This window comes from Molossus molossus, unplaced genomic scaffold, assembly GCF_014108415.1.
Source record: "Molossus molossus isolate mMolMol1 unplaced genomic scaffold, mMolMol1.p scaffold_m16_p_10, whole genome shotgun sequence".
Lineage (NCBI taxonomy): Eukaryota > Metazoa > Chordata > Mammalia > Chiroptera > Molossidae > Molossus > Molossus molossus.
In genome coordinates, this window is record NW_023425345.1 from 38,874,676 (window position 1) to 38,888,380 (window position 13,705).

General features: G+C 40.8%; 1 pseudogene; it reads left to right on the forward strand.

Moving 5' to 3' along the window:
- Positions 1 to 4,283: 4,283 nt before the first annotated feature.
- Positions 4,284 to 5,154, forward strand: LOC118623683 (annotated as a pseudogene).
- Positions 5,155 to 13,705: the final 8,551 nt, after the last annotated feature.

Consider the following 13,705-nt stretch of genomic DNA (forward strand, 5'->3'; position numbering starts at 1 on the left):
TGCTCTCCCATACAGTGGGTTGCCCTTCCATTTTGATGATTGTATCTTTTGCTGTGCAGAAGCTTTTGAGTTTGAAGTAGTCCCATGTGTTCATTTTCTCCTTTGTTTCTGTTGCCTTAGGTGATGTATCAGTGAAAATTCTGCTCCGTATGATGTCTGAAATTTTGTTGCCTACATTTTCTTCTAGGATTTTTATGGATTCGTGAGTCACATTTAAGTCTTTTATCCATTTTGAGTTTATTCTTGTGTATGGTATAAGTTGATGGTCTAGTTTCATTTTTTGCATGTAGCTGTCCAATTTTCCCAATACCATTTATTAAAGAAGCTGTCTTTACTCCACTGTATGTTCTTGCCCACTTTGTCAAATATTAATTGAGCATATTGTGTTGAGTCCATTTCTGGGTTCTCTGTTCTGTTCCACTGATCTATATGCCTGTTCTTGTGCCAGTACCAGGCTGTTTTAATTACTGTGGCTTTATAGTATAACCTGAAATCTGATAATGTGATCCATCCAACTTTGTTCTTTTTCAAGATTGCTGTGGCTATTCAAGGTCTTTTTTGGTTCCATATGAACTTTTGAAGTATTTGTTCTAGTTCTGTGAAATATGTCTTTGGTATTTTGATGGGGATTGCATTGAATCTATAGATTGCTTTGCGTAGTATGGACATTTTAATGATGTTAATTCTTCCAGTCCATGAACAAGGTATGTGCTTCCACTTTTTTATATCTTCCTTTATTTCTTTTTTCAACGACCTGTGGTTTTCTGTGAATAAGGCCTTTATTTCTTTGGTTAAGTTTATTCCTAGGTATCTTAATTCTTTTGCCACAATGGTAAATGGGATTGTTTATTTAGTTTCTCTTTCTGAGTTTATCATTGGTGTATAAGAACACCATTGATTTCTTGACGTTAATTTTGTATCCTGCTACTTTGCAAAATTCATTTATTAAGTCTAGTAAATTTTTGATGGAGTCTTTGGGGTTTTCTCCTAATTATTTCTTTAAGACACATAATATCAAGACTCACTAATTCAAAAGATACAACAGACATGTGTCCTCTTTCCTCCTCTACGTTTCACTTATTTCCTCTATGAAATAGCTCTTACACTCCTCTGCTGTCAATATAGGCATGTTCCGAGCAACTCACTTTCCAAATCTGCACCCTGGTTCATCTTTCACATATGGCTGAAATGAATCACTGAATCTGGCATTCTTCCCACCCCGCCCACACTCAGTAAATGTTAGTTCCTTTCTAATCTAAGCTTCTCTCAGCAGCTAACAGGGTATGATCCACATCGAAGTGTGACAATATAAGCAAGAGAGAAATAGCACTTTAAAGAGGAAATGCCAAACATTGTCAAATAAAAACTAAAGAAAAAGTGTGGTAAGAGCCAGCAGCTACAGGACGATAGCACAGCCAGGAGACTATGAAAAGGGATAAAAAACAAACAAAAACCAACTTTCTCTATTTTGCATACAGTTGCAGCTTTCTACTCCCCAGACTCATCTCATGGCATTTTCACGCTCATTCTCTCTACTTCCAGGCTCGGTGACTGTCTGTCCTTCTGGGTTTCTCCAGCTAAGAATCAGTTTAGATGGACTTGGCCATACGTACAATGGTATGAGTGGCTATGAATTACCTTTCACCCTTTGACTTAGGAATTCTACTAGGAATCTGTCTTAAGAGGATTATCCCAAATTCATTTTTAGGAAGTTGCATGCATGAAAATATTCACTTCCACACACATACAAAAAAAAAAAAAAATGGAATCTAAACAATCAGCAATAGGGGAATTATTAAATACTTCTTTAATACATAACTTGATAACTATGAAGCAACCACAAAGATGGTATTTATGAAGGCCATGTAGTGACAAAGAAGATATGTGCAATATTTTATATAATATAATAAGTGACTAGAACAGGATATACATTTGTAAACAATTTAGTATGTATGTATGCATATATAGAGAGAATATTAGTTTTATATTACACTGAAGCTAGCCTAGATTTAGCAATTTAAAACAGCACTCATTTATGATCTTGTAGTTCTATAGGTCACAGGTCTGCAGCTCAACTAGGTTTTCTGCTTAGGGTCTCTTGAGATCAAAGTCAATATGTTGGTTGTGCAGGTTCTTACTTAGAGGATCTGGGGAGGAATTTGCTTACAGGCTCATTCAGGTTGTTGCCAGAATGTAGTTCCTTGAATTTATAGAACTGATATTCCCATTTCCTTGCTCTCTGCATGTTGTCCACATTCCTTCTCATGTGACCCCTTCCATCTTCAAACTAGCAGTGGTGCATGGAGTCCTTCTCATGTTTCAAATCTGTCTTACTTTGCCTTCTGCCTTCGTCTCCTACCTTTTGAAGGTCTCATGTAATTATATCAGATTCATCCAGATAATCTCTGCATTTTAAGGCCAACTGTCTTGGGACTTTAATTAAATCTTCAAAGTCCCTTCATAGCAGCAGTACCTAGATTTGTGTTTAACTGAATGACCAGAGAATGGGAATCTTAGCAGGGCCATCTTTAGAACCCTTCCTTCCTTCCTTCCTTCCTTCCTTCCTTCCTTCCTTCCTTCCTTCCTTCCTTCCTCTCATTCTCTCTTTCTTTCTTTCTATGATGGTTAATTTTATGTGCCAATTGACTAGACAAGGGATGTCTAGAAAGCTGGTTGACCATTATTTCTGGGTGTATCTGTGAAGATGTTTCTGAAAAATATTGGCATTTGAATCGGTGGACTGAGTACAGCAGATAGCCCTCCCCAGTGTGTGTTGCTATCATCCCATCCATTGAGAGTCTGAACAGAACAAAAAAGGCAGAGAAAGGCTGGATTTGCTCTCTCTGTCCTTGGCTTCTTGAGACAGGATATTCATCTCCTCCTGTCCTCGGTGGTTCTGGTTCTCAAGCCTTCAGGGCTGGACTGGAATTTACATCATTGGCTCTCAGGAAGTCCACTACACCACTGACTTCTTGGGTCTCTAGCTTGTAGAGAGCAGATGGCGGGACTTCTCAGCTTCCATAATCATGTGAACCAATATCTGATAATAAATCTATCTGTATGTGTAAATAAACAAACAAAACATACCTTTGCTTTTTAGTTTTTGATTAATTCAGATTTGGGTTCCAGTGTGTGTCTTCCTAATCCCTTTACATAATCTTGCTTCAATTTCTTACCTCATTTTAAAAAATTTGCGCTGGCCGGTTTGGCTCAGCAGTTAGAGCATCGGTCTGTGGCCCAGAGAGACCAGGGTTCGGTTCCCGCTAAAGGCACGTACCTCAGTTGCAGTTTGTCCCCGGCCCTAGTTGGGTCATGCGGTTGGCAGCCATTCGATGTGTCCCTTTCACGTCGATGCTTCTCTCTCTCTTTCTTCCTTTCTCTCCCTCCCACTCTATCTGAACAAAAAATGGAAAAATGTCTTCGAGTGAGGATAAAAAAATAAATAAAAATAAAAAATTTCCCCATTTCCAATTCTCTGCTTTAACCAAGCAAGCTTTGCAGGGTTCACCTCTGTGCTCTGTACCCCACTCTTCCTTTCTTGTTCAAAGCTGTCAGTTTGATAACACCTTACTTTAGGTCCTCTTGGTACTTATTTCCATGGAATTTCCAAATATATTAGTAAGAATCAATGAGAGAAGTTATTTGAAGATATGTGGCTATTATGTAAGATATCATTATTATAAGATAGCATAATCATTAAAAATATTACGGTTGATGAAAAGGTCTCAGAATGCTTAAAACTAATATTTTTCAAATTTTTAAAAATTGGAAAGTTGGATTCATAAAATAGACTAGTAAACATTATCAGTCATGGGCAAAACACTAGAAGCGATTATGATACTCATGAGGATTCCTTTGTCACTAAAGATAAGAAATATAATCAAGTATAAGCAATAAGAAGCCATTCTAAAATAACCATATTTTTTCAGCTTTTTAGGTATAATTGACAAAATTAACTCTGTTTTGGATAGATGTAATTAGCCTTGATCAAGGGAATGCTTTCGGCGAGGTACAAGAATTTCATTATATCATTGTAGATGAGGCTGAAAACAGTGAGCTGGATGATAATAAAGTAGGTAAATTTATAGATGTGGAATGATTGTATTTAAGAATCCTGATTAACATACAGGTCATTTGAAAAGACGGTCCTACAGGCATCCCACAAGGCTTAGCATCAGTTCTGCTCTTGCCTAATGTGTTTATCCATGTTTCAGCTTCAGGAGGCATTTTTACCAAATTTGTCAATTAAAACAGCTGGAGCTCTTTCCAGGCAGCACCAAGCCATGGGCATCTCTCAGGACAACTGGCACAAGTGCCACGAGACCCGGGACAAAAGAAAGCCCCAACAAAAGAAGCGAAAATATGAACTGGGACGCCCTACTGCCAACACTAAGACTGGACCCCACCGCGTACACACCATCTCCGTGTGGGAGGCAGCAGAAGTACCTAGACTTGAGGCTGGACCTGGGCAACATCTCCTGGGGCTCAGAGTAAGGACCAATGAGAGAAGGCATTTGAAGATACATAGCTATTATGTAACACACAAAACAAGGGTTACTGATGTTGTCTACAATGCATCCAACAATGAACTGTCCACAACAAGAGCCTAGTAAAGACATGCACTGTGCTCACTGACAGCACATGGTACTGACATTGGTAGAGTCCCACTAGGCACTGCCCATGGGCCGCAAGAAGGGGACCAAATTGACCCTACGGAGGAAGAAATTTTAAACAAAACAAAAATAATCAAGGAAAATTCAGAAGAAATATGATGAAAGGAAAATGAAACCCGAATCAGCAGTCCTCGAGGAGCGGTTCCAGCAGGCAAGCTTCTTGCATCGCTTGAAGCCCAGGCCAGGGCGGCCGCCCAGATGGCTGTGTGCCGGGGGCAAGGGGCTGGGGTTCTCTCGGAGGAAAACCAAGGCTGGAAAAGCAAGTAATCCTCTTCCCTTGTATCTTAGCTCATGTAATCAAGGTGTTTATTCTAACAACAGCAGCAACAACAACAACAAAAATAAGTTGGAAACATTTATTAGTAGCAGAAAATTATTAAAAAGTTCTAGGAGACTAAAATTTCAGGTTGATATCGAGAAGGTGAAACTAAATCTAGACAAATATGGATCCTTTCACTCAGGTTTATTTCACCAAGAGTGAAACATAATAAATGTTCACATCGAAAAAACAAAAACCACACCAATATGACAGAGGTTTATGTGACTGCATCTTCAATTCGAGGCATAAGTCATCTGACTATAACAATATATATTATTTCAGGGTGGATTATAGACATACAGGATCAATCCTGCGCCAGGCCAGTCAATATTCTGTCCCTTACCTGAACTTGCTGAACTATAGTTCAAACCCCATTTCAGATCCTGGATGCTACATTTTATTAAGAGAAATAGATTATCTGACGACTAGGCAAGGCAATGTTTTCAGAAGATAACTGTATGAAAAACCTAGCAACAACGGGGTGTTTGACTTAGAACAGCGATGATTAGAGAAGAGACACGGAAGCCGTGGTCACACACATCACCAGCTCTCAGGTGCAGGGTCAGGGCCCCTTAGGTGCAAATTCCAGGAACATAGATTTCAGCTCAGTATAGGGAATATCTCTGTAGACATTTGATTGCCTTCAAAATAAAATGTGGCTTCCTGTATGAGAGCAAAATGCCTTTTTCTGGAGGTTTTCAGGCAGGTTCTGGATAATTCCCTTGGGGGTGTGTATTGTATACGGGGATCCTGCATCTCATAAGACATTGGATGGAGAAAAGGGGGTGATATCTAATATGTGCTGCTGCTCATAGAATCCTGCTCCCTCCCCCTAACTGGATATGTACAAAGTCTGAAGAAAGATTAATAAAAGTTGCAAATAATCTTATATTTTTCATGAGATATTTTCCCCAACGTGACAGAGATAATATCAATATAATGAATTATCCTGGCCTAAAACCTACCTATTTTGGAGTAGTGACTATGTGTGTAAGAAACTAGGTTTGGAATTTTTAAGAAAAGAAAATAGTCATGAATGGTAGATATCAGTTATGACCATTAAAACCATGCTATGAAAATTCGTGCAATCTTAATTTATAAACTTGACAATGAACTTAAAATATATAGTATGAATTAAACAGAAACAATTGCTTGCTCAGCCAATAAATAAGCCAAGCTCGGATACCCAACTCTGGACCATGGTTAGTGAAACCCTTCACTAAGATGATAGCATCTTCTCTGTTCTGGGACCTATAGATTATGTCAGGGAGAGAAAAAACACTTTGTCAAAATACTTTGATTGGATTTCAATATCTAATTTATTTTAGCAAAGATTAAGTGATTTACTCTAGACTTTTACTGAAAGTTGATTAAACCGGGCTACTCAAGATGCCAAGAGATTCTGTCTCTGAATCCTCACTGAAAAGAGCGGTTAAGATTTCGGCGGAGCTGCAGGCGATTCTCTGGGTTTTCTATCTGCATTCCTGCCACGCTGTTGGGGAGTTTTGTTCAGGACTTTATGAGTTGCTACCCAACTTGTTTTCAGTACTTTACAAGTTGTTCAGTACTTTACAAGATGCTTACAAACTGTGTACAGACCTTCACTTGACTTTCAGCAGAGCATCACCCAAGGCCACACCAGTGGGTTGGAGCCAGAGTCACTGTGGTCTGGCGGGTAACTCAGGGCTCTAAGGTACTAATTACACCACTGCAGGCTGAACCACCGGTCCGGGCCTGGCCGTACCTCCAAGGTAGGTAATTTTACACACAATCTGTGTTGAAGGATGTGAAAGATCATGAGAAAAGATCAGCTATCCTAACATTGTATTTTGATGGGAAGGAGCTGGTTCTGTCTCCCATCGCTGGCTCAGAGGAGCCTAGAAGTTACCCAAGGCCTAAAAGTTATCACTTTCTCAGTGAAGAATCTCTCTTATTGGGGCCACAGGAACCATCACCCAGGTATTAATGTCTTTCCAATCATCAATCGCTCTACTACTAACTGAACTGAGCAAACCCTACCTGAGCATCTGCTCAAAGCTGGGCACTGTCCTTGGCATATAGGGGGTGAGGAGTGGAGCCCTCTGAACTACCGAGAGCATGTGACCTGTGCTTGCCATTCAGAGTCAGCACGTGTTTGCTGAGCAGTGGATATATATGCAGTACCACCCTGCGTTAGAGTGTTTTTCACTAATTTTCACAAGGATCCCATCAGGCGACTATTATTATTATTTTTTTTTTTATGCCATTTCCTCATGAGAAGTTAAGTGATTCATCTGTGGTCATATAACTAGCTTTCAGACTCCAGGTTCAGTTCCTTCCACCACCCCTTTATCTGCTTATTCTGCACACCCACTAAGAAATCCACCTCTTCCTCTATGAACTTGATGCCCTAAGTGTGGTTCATGGACCCCATCTCAACATCACCTGGGAGCTTATTGGAAATGCAGAGTCTCAGGTCCACCCAGACCTGCTGAATCGGACCCTGCTCCTTAACAAGCCCCCCAGAGATCTCAGCCAAAGGGCTCTGTGAATTATCAAAGGCAGTGAGAGAGCTCCTGCCACAGAACCCCTCTGGCTCCAGCCTGTGGGCTCAAGTTCTGTAGAGGGAAAACGAATTTGACTCCATACATTTTGGTCTGTAAGCCCCCACAGAAGCCTATCACAGGGCAATTTCACCTAGAAGGCAGTTTGTTATCACAGACATTGGAAAACATTTTATTTCCCAACAGACCTTATATTCCGTGCCTCAGTGTAGCCAACATTGGCCACTGTTATCTGCCAGGCAGTGAGGGAGGTGCGGGTCTCAGTGACCTCCCACGGGAAGTGGCTGTACATGCCCTTTCGTGATTCAGACAATTCCTGATTTTAAAGTCACATATGAATAATAAAACTGCTTCTGCAGCTCTCTTAATGCTGCTTTCTCATTTAGCCAACAAATATTTAAGGAGCATGTGCGATGCACTGTAGAAGTCCACCATGTTCACACATACTCAGCTTCTACACTCCAGTATTCCCTGAACTAACTCTTCAATGAGCACATGTTTTTTACATACACTTTTGCCGTTGTTTTTAAAGGACTGGTATATTTATCATGAATTTTATGGCTAATAGAGTTCTTCCCATTTAAGGACTTGAAAAGTTGTGTTAGGACAGGTAGCTAGTTGGAAATGAGCTGGGGCAGACAAAGGGAGAGAAAGGGGATAGACTATCCATGTGCATTCCTGCATGTCTGTAGAGACTAAAGTAAAATTTTTAAACTGAAACAGGCTTCCCCATACCCGGACTTATGGTCATCAGATCTCTGATTCGATCTCAGGACATTGTTCAACCACACAGGTCCTACTTCCAGTCGCCCAGCACATGCACACGTGGTTACGCGAGAGGGGAGAGCTGAAGGGACAGGAGCGGAGGGGTCCACCGGCCCGTCTGAGTGCGTTTCCACACTGCCAATGCGTTCTTGCTTGTTGTGCTGCACTTTGTCTCTTGATTGAAATCTTTCCTTCAAGGAGACAAGAACCGAGGTCTCATCTCACCAGTAACACTCTTTACCAACATTTTCCTTTGGAAATGTGTTCCAAGGAGGAGTAGACTTAGGAAACAAATAGTACAAATTCCTGGGATTTATTGTCTCCATGGTAATATAACTTGTATGTTTTTCAAAATCAACAGGGAATAAAGACAGCAATTTGATAGTAAAGATTGAATAACATTTAACTTATTTGAGTTTATCCCAGGATTGACCTTTTATATAACAATTCTATTCACTATTGGTCCAAGTAATCATATTGGGAATTAGCAAAATTTTGGAAGTAACTAAAAATGAAGATATAATGTATTAAAAATGTGAAGATTGTGCTAAAGGAGTACTTAGAGAGAGCTTTATCTTTAAATCCACATATTAGAAAAGAAGAAAGACTAACAATAGGTGATTTTCATTTTCGTTTTCCTCTCAAGAAAATGACAAAGGTACATCAAATCACACCCAAAGGAAGTAGACAGAAGCAAATAACCAAAACGCCTGCATTCTAAAGCTGTCATAAGTATTCAAAAAGAGTACATGTTAAATGTGGGGCTCAGTGTCGGAAACATAGTTAAGATGCGATAGCATTACTTGTTTATTTTCATTATTAGCACAGGGACAAGAACTGAAAGAGCCATCCCATTTCTCTTCAGGGGCAACATTTGCATTTGACAATGTCTGCCTTCACTGAAATAGAATCCTCCTTTCCAGGGGAAATCAGCTAATGCAACTTTTGGTAGAAATTCCAGATAGGACTCCGGGTGGAGAGCTGGGAAGGAGCCAGTGATCGAACAGTCACCACCTCGTCCCCTGTGCCAGACACTCTGCTAAGCGCACCGCCCGTGAGCGTTTATTTCGCCCTCCTAGGAACCCGGAGAGGCAGAGATGAATGTGCACATTTCACAGATCCGGCCACTGAGGCTCACGGAGGTGAAGCATCTAACCCACGTCATCCAGAGGGGGAGGCAGCGTCGGGATTTAGACAGCAGCCAGCCTGAGCCTAAAACCAGGGACCTGCCTTCAGCTTCACCCTCAAAGTGTCCCTTCACTGAGGGACAGATAAATCCAGGCTCAATCAGGCCATTCTCAGCTGCCTTCTCCTCCAGGTCCAACCTAAAAGCATTGTTTCCAGACTTCCCTTCAAATTACTGCAGGGCTTAGCACAGGTTTGCCTGCCCTTTGAGGTGATCCTGGCTTGGGACCATTCCCCCTCCCAGCCCCCTCCGCACACGCAGGAGGGGGCCATCATGGGACAAGCGTCCTGCTGCTGGGGATCAGGGCAGTGACCACTCCGAGCTGATGATAAAGACATCAAGGGCCGTTCAGAGGAGCGAAGAAGGAGGGCGCTCAGGACCTGCTCTGTGCCAGGTCTTTATGTGAGCCGTGCGTCCCTCCCTGCTGCTCTGTGACCAGACAGCGTAGAACTGTCTGTCATTCCATGTCCTCCGTTTTCAGTGGGAAGACAGGTGTTCGAGACAACTGAAGTTTGACCACTCACTCCGCCCAGGGTGGGCACCTCAGGTGCCTCCCGTTGTTGCCACAGTGACCTGGATCTGATACTGCAAACCTACTGGGGGGGTGGGAGGAGGTACAGGTGCTATATACTCCCTTGATGCAAACTATAGTGAGTGTGGTTTTAAATGGAAAATTATCCTTTTTATTTTTCACCAACACATAATATGAATCTGTCCTCCAGATAGTTCTCCAGATAGTTTTCATGAAAAGTCAAGCAGAGAAATGAGGGTGAACACCAGTAAACTAGATGCTACATTTCTGTGTATCACCCAGAGATGAGCTCAGTAAACCTGAACCTGAAGGAAGCTGCACAGAATATGATCCCCTTTCCCTGTTTCTGTGTGGGAGAACATGGATGGATCTTTAAAAATATTTCAGCGGTTAGAGCGTCTGCTGGTGGACCAGAGAGACCAGGGTTCGGTTCCCACTTAGAGCACGCACCTCGGTTGCAGTTTGTCCCCGGCCCCAGTTGGGGTCGCAGTGTGAGTGGCAACCAGTCGATGTGTCTCTCTCACATCGATGTTTCTCTCTCTATCTTCCTTCCCCTCCCCCTGCTGCTCTATCTGAAGATAAATGCAAAAATGTCCTCAAGTAAGGATATATATATATATATATATATATATATATATATATATTGTCAGACTGTTTAGAATTTAATTCTCAAAATTTGGTATTTTAGAAAAGTAATAATGTCTAATTTTATATATAATTATGTTAGACAAAAAAAAATAAATAATCTTTTTCAATTGAGAAAGATGTTGTTTTGGAAACCAAAAACTACAACAACAAATCAACCAAGGCATAGTAATTAAGGGATTTCCCAGCATGCCAGGATCACTGCTAAGTGGATCACCAAAGTCCTTTATTTCTACTGCTGGCATTTCTTAAATTCTCCCCAAATGTCAATATTTTTTATCAAACATAGGTTTTCACTTAAAATAAATGCATCAAAAGTTAAGACAGAGAGCTAAAAGTTGATCTAAACTGAGAAACAAACCAGTCCTTCATTGCTGAAAGAAAGTATGATGGAGCTTTATTTGCTTTTGCTAAATTCCTTGTGTTTCAGACAGAGGCAGTAAAGCGAGGTGACGCAAATTCTTTTACTCAGCACAGGAAAGAAACGTCACTGCTCACAACCAAAGGGAAAATGCCCTCTGAACCCACAGATGCTCATTGGGAAATCAGGCACCCTTTGAACATTATCTAATTTCTGGTAAAAGTTCCTTTTTTAAGCCTCTGATGCAGCGGTCTTGGGTCCCAGTGTCTCTCTTTCAGAGATGTGACCTTTTGGAGGCTCCTGGGAGAAAGGTCATGCTGTGATGGGTGTTTGGGTCTGACTGCTTCTCACCTACCTCAAAGTGAACAACCAGAACAGAACTGTTATGGGAAAGAGGAGTTTCTCTCGCATCGCAACATTCCCCAGTGCCAGCCCACCCCTCGCCTCCTGATGTCACCAAATAAACACAGTTATTATCACCGTGGAAAGTGAACCAGCCACTGTGACCTTGCCTCAAATTGTCCCGAGGAAGTCTTCTATTTTTCTTTGATAGTTCTTACCATCTTGACACATTTAACCTGATATCAAGCATTTAGCGTTGAGAAAAATCCCACCTACTGTACTAGCATTTCGCAAAATGCAGCTAAACACCACTTCCGTCAGCATCCCCTCTGGTGCTCATTGTGAGTGTTGATTCCCGGGTCCTTACCCCAGGCCCATGACGTCATTGAAGGGTCAAGGGCTACGCACTGTAACAAATACTCTAAGGAACACCTATGACACTAAAATTTGTTAATTGCTGATCCGGGGAAAGGCTATAGAGGATTACAGATCCTTACTTATTCACCCTCTTTGGTAAGAAACTACAGGTTTCTGGAAGGAAATACTTTATCCTAGAGCAATTTTACTTTGCTCATCTAACTCAACAGTGTCGTAGTCTGTTCAGGCTGCTATAACAAAATGCCACAGTCATGGTGGCTCATAAAAAAACAGAAGTTGATTTATTTCTCACAGTTCTGGAAGCAGGAAGTCTGAGTGTGGCCCGGTGCGGGCCCTCATCTGGATGGCCAACGCCGCACACCGCGGAAGGGGCGGGGGAGCTGCTTAGGCTTCTTTTCTGGGGTCATTCACCTCATTCATGAGGGCTCTGCCTAATTAGTTAATCTAATCACATCCCAAATGCCCCACCTACTCATAACATCACATTGGGTATTAGGGTTTCAACAGAGGAATTTTGAAGGGACACAAATACTCATACCATAGAAACCAGAATTCCTTGGTCCTTCCCAGTGCCAACTGCACAACCTTAAGGAAAGTTTGGAGTGATGCGTGTGCTTCCTCTGATAGCACATGGTTTTCAAAAGTGATCCAAGCATTCTTTTTTCTGACTTCACTGAAGTGAACCAGTGACTAGTTGGATAGAATACGTACTGAAGGGCTCTTTACTTCTACAGTTGAGTCAACCCTTTTTATTTCATCCATGTGTTCAAATCATATGACCTAGGGATTTTAGGCTTTGCCATTATGAAAAGACAACTTGTAGAGTTTATTACATATGACAAGTGTATGGTCAATTCAGAGGTAGTTTTATTTTACTAATTATTTTTCCATTCCGAATACACCTGTCAAGTAGTTAACATGATACTCCTTTATAGATGAGGCCTAAATCAATATTTGGCTACTGGTTTTTCTAAATTATGTAGCACACAGTCAAAATAAATGCATTAGAAAGATTTAATATTGCCGGATGCCATCTCAGAAGTGATCTGTGCCGTCAGAGTAAATAGGTCATTCATATTGTTAAGAAAATGCATAACTATCTGAAATTTCCTATAAGTCTTTTTAGTGTCCTTTCTCATTTTTACATATAAGTAATTCCTGAAAAAACCAATAATCTAGGACACTTGCTTGTCTCCCTAAAATAGCAATTGTAAATGGCTCCCATTTTTTCTTTCTCTTTCTTTCTTTTAATCATTGTGTGTGTGTGTGCGTGTATTGAGAACATTTAAGATTTACTCAGCACATTTCAAGTATACAATCCTCTATTGTTAACTATAGTCACCATGTTGTACATTAGATTCCCCCAAATGTAGTCATCTTATGACTGAAAGTTTATACCCTTTGACTGACATCTCCCCATTTCTCCCACCCCAGCCCCAGCAACCACCAATATGCTCTGTTTCTATGAGTTCAACTATTTTTATTACACATATAAGTGAGATTATACAGTATTTATCTTTCTCCATCTGACTTATTTCACTTAGCATAATGCTCTCAAGGCATTTTTTTTTTTTTTTTTTTTAAGAAATCTGTATGCTATTTCCATAGAGGAAATTTTTGCATCTGTTTACCAGGGATATTGGCCTTTAGTTTTCCTTTCTTGTAGTGTCTTTATCTGGCTTTGGTACCAGAGTAATGGTGCAACCTCATAAAGTAAGTTTGGAGATGTTCCTTCCCCTTCAAATTTTGGGAAGAGCTTCAGAAGAATTGGTATTAATTTTTCTTTAAGTGTTTAGTAGAATTCACCTGAGGAGACATCTGATATAGGGCTTTTCTTTGTTGGCAGAATTTGATTATTGCTTCAAGTTTCTCAGTTGTTACTGGTATGTTCAGATTTTTTATTTCTTCATTATTTAGTCTTGGTAGGACATGAAATAACTGTCAAGTGGAAGGGATCATAC